This window comes from Furipterus horrens, unplaced genomic scaffold, assembly GCF_987537825.1.
Source record: "Furipterus horrens unplaced genomic scaffold, mFurHor1.1.pri manual_scaffold_1, whole genome shotgun sequence".
Lineage (NCBI taxonomy): Eukaryota > Metazoa > Chordata > Mammalia > Chiroptera > Furipteridae > Furipterus > Furipterus horrens.
In genome coordinates, this window is record NW_028327171.1 from 181,665,968 (window position 1) to 181,673,850 (window position 7,883).

Here is a 7,883-nt window from a genome sequence, read left to right on the forward strand (position 1 = left end):
AAAAAGAAGAAGAAACCTGCCCAGTTAGTAAAACTCCTCTAAACATCTAAGTCGTAAATGAAATGTGTCTGAAATACTAGGGAGTGCACAAGAGGGCGTTGTGCTTTCGATGTGATGTGTTTCCTGTCTTTGAGGGAATGTCTGCAATTTTAGCCTTTGGCAGAACATTTAGAACTGAATTTGATGCATAGTTTAGCCAAGTTCATATACTTGTAACAGTATTCTTGTGTTTGTTATAAGAATTAAAGCCGGGAGCCTCTTACTACCCACCCCGCCCCCACCACACACACATACATGCTCTAATACTCTTACATATACCCACATACCCTCTCTCTAATTCTCCCTCACTAAGACTCTCCAGGCACACGCCATTTCTGTAGGTAAGATGGAAGGGGACAGAGTAGATGTTTCTGCCATTTTTTCATATGTACTAAACTCCAAAACACAGCGGTAAAGTCTCCTGAGGAACCCATGTCTTGGGACCCGTGCCTTCTCTCACCTCGCACACACACGTATGTGGCAACAGAGCACACAGTCCTCGAGAAAGTGGGACAACAGCCTCAGTTCATCCTGCCGCATACCTGAAGACCCACAACAGCCTTCTGCTCAACTCTGAACAACACCCACCCCCGTAAATGACGAAGGGTGTTTTCTTAAGTAAAAACTAGACATAGAGCTTGAAAAAAAAAAAAAAGAGAGGTAGAGTTAAATATATACAATTATGCGTCTTCCAGCATCCCTTACTAAATGTTCTAGATCACTTCCTATTCTCTTTAGCATCCCTGGGAAGGAAGTAGTGCTGTCATCTAGAGGCGTCAAAGCTCAGCTCTGACTTCTTTCCACTTGCGCCCTCTGGGGGCCACAGTACATTTCTGCAAATCTTTTTCCTTTTTTTTTTTTTTTTTTTTTTTTACAATTACAAATGAATGAAAATAACAGAGTCTTTCTAATAGTATTTTGTTGCATACATCAGATTCAACAACTTATTTAGCAATAGGGTAATAGTTCTTAAAGCTTGTATTGTGTTTTGGGATTGATTGTGGGCTATTCATTAAGTTGTACAGGGGTGGGCAAAAGTAGCTTTACAGTTGTGAGTATGCAAAACAGCTAATTCTTATATTACTGTTTATTAATTCCATTATTTATTTGTATTACAACTATAAATCAACTTTTTCCCACCTCTGTATATTCTTACCACATAATGTTTAATTTTACAGGTGATTTTTGAGTCAGTGAATTCATGCCTCACAAAACACATTAAAATGAAAACCCAGAAACTAGTCCAGAATGGAGAAGTAGAATATGGTTTAATAAAAATATTATGTTGTTCATATGAACATTTTATAATATGTAAATTATTAATAAAATACAGTGAAAACAGTCATCTTCAATATGATGTAAGCAGGCAGTTTGTCAATTTATTGGGAGGAAAGCTGGATAGAACAGGGAATCAAATATATTCTGTGAACATCTATTATGCACACCCATTGTCAATCTTTGCAGGGAAGCCAACGCCCACCCATTAAGCATGGGTCTGCATTGTTTTTCTTGCATAAACCACATCCATATGAGTATGATTTCTAATTTTCATTTATTTAAAGGAAGAACTTAAAAAAATATTTGCAAAGTAATCTGCCAGCATAATCATTCTGGATTTAAATTTTTCCCCTTTAATTTTACAATTGCCTCATGCTCAGTAATTGTTTTTAAGTCACCTTTATCAACCCTTTCCAAAGCCTTTAATTCTTTGCTTTCAGACTCATGTTCCATCATTTTATATTTAATTAATCTCTTATTAAATGTACAACTGGAATATACAGTTTTGAAAGAAGTCAACAACTCTTGGTAACAATGGAACTCAGGTGATGGGAGTGGGAGTTGGGGGTAGTGGCGGAGGGCTATTCCAGAGAAATCAGATGTCTGGTGCATCAGCCCGTGTGTTTTACAGGAAACTAGCATAGAGGTGAGTCTGCCAGGTCCCTTAGATGAAGGGTAATGTAAAGAGAGCTTCCACTGCACGTCAGTAAGAGCAGTCTCTGGGAAACCAAGTCAGTGTTGGTTCCTCTCTTGTTCTCACAACGCACATCCAAATGACTCAGGAAACCCTCGTGGCCCCACCTTCAAAATATAGCTAGAATTTAACTATTCCTTATCACTCTCCTACCCTCACCCTGTGTCAGGCCCTCTGCATGTCTCATCTGGGTTATCGCAATAAATTCTTAACTTGCCTCCGTACCATCTGTTTGCAACACAGGAGCCAGAGTGACCCTTTTCAAACATCTATGACATCATTTCTCTCTTCTATTCAAATGCTCCGATAGAAAACAAAAACAACAGCAACAGAAACAAAACAACCCTCCAACGGTTCCTCGGCTCTCTCAGGGTCAAAGCCGAAGTCCTTCCATAGCTTATCACACCCGCCATCCACCCTTCCTACTGCCCTGTGGAGTAGGCAGTCCTCTGCTCTTACTCTCCTTGCTCACTTGTTCCAGCCACACTGCCTTTCTGCCCTGAGCTTGCCGAGCCTGCTCCCCCACCCACTCAGGACCTATGCCCTTGCTGTTTTCTCTAACTGAAAAGCTCTTCTCCAAACACTGGTGTAGTTCCCACCTTCATCTCTATCAAACTGCTCAAATGTCACCATGTGAGTGTGATCTTTGCTTATCACTCTATTGCCGCCCACATGTGCTCACCCATCCCACACTTCCCTTGCCCTTCCCTGCTTTTCCCGCCACAGCACCCATTGCCTTCTAACACAGGAGAGGATTGGTTTTGTCTCCCTCCACACTCTAGAACGTTAGCTCCACAAGAAAAGGGATTTTCATGTATCATGTATCTCCATTGCTTAGAAAAACGCCTGGGTAAGAAAGAGTTAAATGATGATTTAATGAATTGGGCTCAGAAACTGGACACAAATTAATATTCATTATCAACTACAACTTTACTTCTAGCCATTATTTCCAAAATACTTCAGAAAACTGCCCTCGTGCCGAGAATTAGTCCAATAGTTGGTGGGTTAAATTCTCAAACAATCACTTTAATGCTTGAAGTAACCTATGGACTCTTGTGTCAGGGAATAAACATTTAAACATTTCCCAAGCTCTTGTTCAAGACCTGGCTATTAGCCCTATTAAGAATTAAGGGAAAAAAATAATGGTTAAGTCTCTTTTCCTCCACTAAATCTTACTGATGGTAGGGCAGGAACAAGAGAGCTTGCAGTAGCTGGAATATAAGGGAAACTGGCCACCTCCTCTACAGCAAAAGCTAAGCCCTTTCAACTGGGTTCAGAAATCAGTAGCTGTGTAAATGCATCTACTTTTGGTCAAGTATTTCTAAAAGTATGGAGCTCTATGCCAGGATGGCTTATCAACCTCACCCTTTCAAGCAAGCCCAAACATGCCCATGATGTTTTATTTGCATTAAAAACATCTAAATTAATAAACTAAGAAAATAATTTCTTGAGATCTGATTTTTAAAACATTTTCTACAGATGCCTTTCACCTGTTACTCTCTACACCAGCCACTTGCTTCCACTTATCCCCACCTCTAACTCACCTAACTGTTCTTAAGGATTGGCTCCCACCTTGAGTAGGGTCCTAGAGATCATTGCCTTTTAATGAACTTTGTATGTTGTGAATCTTCTGCCCTGGCTTATGTCCCCTTAGTAATAGGTCCCTGAATGAGATTTTGAAGTACCCAGGGATGAATATTCTATAAGGGTTCTCTGCTAATGTTATAGTGATAGAATTATAAAGAACAGATGTTTGCACCTAGGTGTAAAGTCCATAAGATAGCCATTAAGTTTAACTGAGAGTGGCAAAATGCCAAAATAACAATGGCCTACATAAAATAAAAGTGGTGTGATAAGCTGCCCAGAGCTGAAAGGCAGCTGTACCCTGAAGTCCTCAGGAGCTCAGGTTCCTTCCATTTCGATGCTCCCACAGACCACGGCCATTTTTCTCCCGGTCATAGACAACAGCATCTGTATTTTAGGCAGCAAGATACAGGAAAAGATCAAGAAGAAGGAAAGGGTAGGTGATTTTCCATGTCATTGCCCAGAACCTAGGCACATGACAACACTTACAAGGGAAGCAAAACAAATGTAGTCTCTATGTTGGATAGCCATGTATCCAGCAAAAGTCGGGCATTTTAGTGCCCTGGAAGCGGGGAGCCGGGCTTTAGAGGACAACTAGCAATCTCTGTCATCCAGTCCAGCTGAACTGTCCAGGCTTTGGCCTTGGTCTGACCTCTGATCACACATCCCTTGTTCTTATCACTAAATTCTCATGACTTTTATAGCCAGATTACTTCAACCCTTACCCACTTCATTGCCAGAGAATTAAAAGAGCCATAAATATGTATATTCATCAAGATGATAGGCCCTGGTCAGGTTGCCCAGTTGGTTAGAGCATTGTCCTGATGCGCCAAGGTTGTGGGTTTGATCCCTAGTTGGGGCACATACAGGCATCAACCTATGAATGCATGGATGAGTGGAACAACAAACTGGTGTTTCACTTTCTCTCTCAAATCAATAAATTTTTTTTAAAAAGATGATAAAGAAAGGGAACTTCCTGTCAGTAAGAGCACAGATAAAAATGTAACACAAAGATGGAAGTGTAGGCAGACATGGGTCTCCTCTTCGCACAACCACATAAAAAAACACAACTAAAATATAGAATAACCCTCACTCAGAACCACCGGAAATTGAGATGAATGGAAGTCTGACAACTACAGAATTAAAGAAACTACATCCATCCAGACTGGTAGAGGGGTGCAGACATGGAATGGGCTGGTCCCATATCCACGTGTGATGGATAAAAATTTGGAAGGGATATCTTGGGGGTGAGGAGCCCCAGCCCCACCCCAGGACCCCCAGCCCAGGGTTCCAGTGCCAGAAAGATAAGTCTTCACAACATCTGGCTGCAAAAACTAGCAGGAATTGAGTTGATAGAAGAAACTGCTGGAGTCCCAAGCAGTTCCTCTTAAAGAACCCAAACACGGACCTACTCAGACTCCCTCCCTCTGAGCTCCAGCACCAGTGTAGCCGCTTGAAAGGCACCAGTGGTATATAGGGAGGAACTGCAGTGTCTGGCATCAAGGGGAGCAGAGGCCATTGTCCCGTTTCTAAACCCTTCCCACACAGAGGCAGCAAGCTGGTGCCATTCTGAGACTCCATCAACCTGGCTAACACTGTTTGACCTGCCTTGGAGATCCCCAGAGACTCTGCTCCACCCATATTAGAGGTCCACCCAAGTTTCTTTTCCATATGAATAGCTGGTCTTGGCTCATGCTTTACAACTTCCTAAATCCTATCAAACAAGCAACGGGTAGTCTCAGTGAGCCATAGGCCCAGCAATAGCAGCACCTAGCCTAGATTCACATCTTGGCTTCACCTGGGACTCTCCAAGCCCAGCACAAATAGCAGCCATTTCAGGAAGGGTGTCCTGGCTAAAACACAGGTGGGAGCTGACCTTGACCTATACAACCTGCGAAGCCCCAGAGCCTGTGCACCCAGTGGGCAGCTACAGATCATGTCAGAGCACCACCACCCCGGCCCTGCACAGCTGATCCTCCATGGAGGGTGGAGGTTGATGGTAACTGGTCATAGCCAATCCTTGCAGCTGACTGGCCTGGGTAAAACCTTCCCACTGATCTGCCAACAGCAACCAAATCTCAACTACAAGAGGAGGGTGTACTCAGCCCACAGGAAGGGCACACCTCAAGTACCCAGCTTGGGTGATAGGAAAGGCTGTGCCATTGGACCCTACAGGACATCTACTACATTAGGCCACACTACCAAGACACGGAGTCAAAGCAGCTTTACCTAATACATAGAAACAAACACAGGGAGGCTGCCAAAATGAGGAAACAAAGAAACATTACCCAAATGAAAAAAACAGATCAAAATTCCAGAAAAAGAGCTAAATGAAATGGAGATAAGCAATCTATCAGATGCAGAGTTCAAAACACTGGTTATAAGGATGCCCAAGAAACTTAATGAGGACCTCAACAGCATTAAAAATATCCAGTCAGAAACAGAGGATGCACTAATAGAAATAAAGAACAATTTACAGGGAAACAACCATAGAATGGATGAAGCTGAGAATCAAATAATGATCTGGAACATAATGAAGAAAAAAATAACCAACCAGAACAAGAAGAAAAAAGAATCTAAAAATATCAGGATAGTATAAGCAGTTTCTGGGACAACTTTCAGAGAGCCAATATTTGCATTATAGGGGTGTCAGAAGGAAAAGAGAAAGAGCAAGAAATTGGAAATCTATTTTAAAAAATAATGAAAGAAAATTTCCTTAATTTGGTGAAGGAAATAGACATGCAAGTCCAGGAAGCACAGTGAGTCACAAAATAGAAGGATGCAAAGAGGCCCACTCCAAGACACATCATAATTAAAATGTTAATGATAAAGAGAGAATATTTAAAGCAGCAAGAGAAAATAAGTCAGTTACCTACAGGGGAGCTCCCGTAAGATTGTCAGCTGATTTCTCAAAAGAAACTTTGCAGGCTAGAAGGGACTGGCAAGACATATTCAAGGTCACAAAGAGCAGGGACCTACAGCATCCACGCCATATTTCCTGGTCAGGTCCATATCCAGCCCACTGGTGAGCTAGGCCTACCCCAACTGAGGGTTGAAAGAACTTTGTAATTATTGGAAAATTGAGATGATAAGAGAACCAAAGTGTGTTTTATGTACATTTCTCATCTGGTAAGTAAGCTGGACCTTTATACTGTAACATCTCAAGATGTTTCAGCATACTCAAACATTTCCTGTAAACTTATTTAAAAAAATTTTTTGTAAAAGTTATTTGAGTCAAACTAATGATATATGCTGGGGAGCAAGAAAGATGGCAAATGCTCTCTCCTGCAGACTTTCAACACTCTCCAATGGGTGTCTCTAGCAGATCTGCACGGGCAGGTGGGTAAGAGTTCTTATCTTAGCTAACTTCTTCCAATGGGTCACTTTTAATCATCATGTTTTAAATACACCATTTTCTTTAAATAACTCATTCCTTTTACTGTGTCTTAAATTTTCTTTTCATTACATGCTTCTTAACTGGAAAATATAGAAAAGTAAAAAGGAGGAATCCTTCAACATTCAGACACTACTACAGTTGATATTTTAGTCAGTTTCCCTGGAGTTGTTTTCCTTATAAGCATAAAAGAATGATAATTGGAGACACAGAGTGGAAGAAAATATCTGTAGTATACTTGTATATCTGGCAAAAGACGTCTATGCAGAAAACATGAAGGACTTTTACAATCAACAAGAAAAACACAGAAATCCCAATTTAAAAACCACCACAAGACTCTTTACAAAAGAGAGCATTTAAATGACAAGGTGCTCAACATCACCAGTCATCAGGAAAATGCATTAAAACCTCATACCATTATACCCAAAAGAATAGCTAAAATTCTATCAGTATCAAGTTTTTGTGAGCATTTGAAACTAAAAGTCTTTTACAATGTGGGGGGAGTGTAAATTTATGTAATTACTTAAAAAATATTTGGCAATATTTAATAAAGCTGAAGATATGCTTATTCTATAACCCTTTTCTAGGTATATAGCCAACAGAAATGCATGAACATATACATCAAAAGACATGTACAAGAATATCAACAACACTATTCATAACAGACAAAACCTAAAAACTAAGCAAATGCTTAACTACAGTATAATGATCGAATATGTAATGGTATATTGAAGTGGAATGAAACAGTATGCACTAATCTCCCATGCATAATGTTGAATGAAAGAAGCAACACACCAAAAGTATGTACTGTATGATACCATTTACATGATGTTCAAAACCAAGCAGAACTAATAGAATGTGCCATGCAGGTCCCCCTTCAAAAATGTTTTTCTT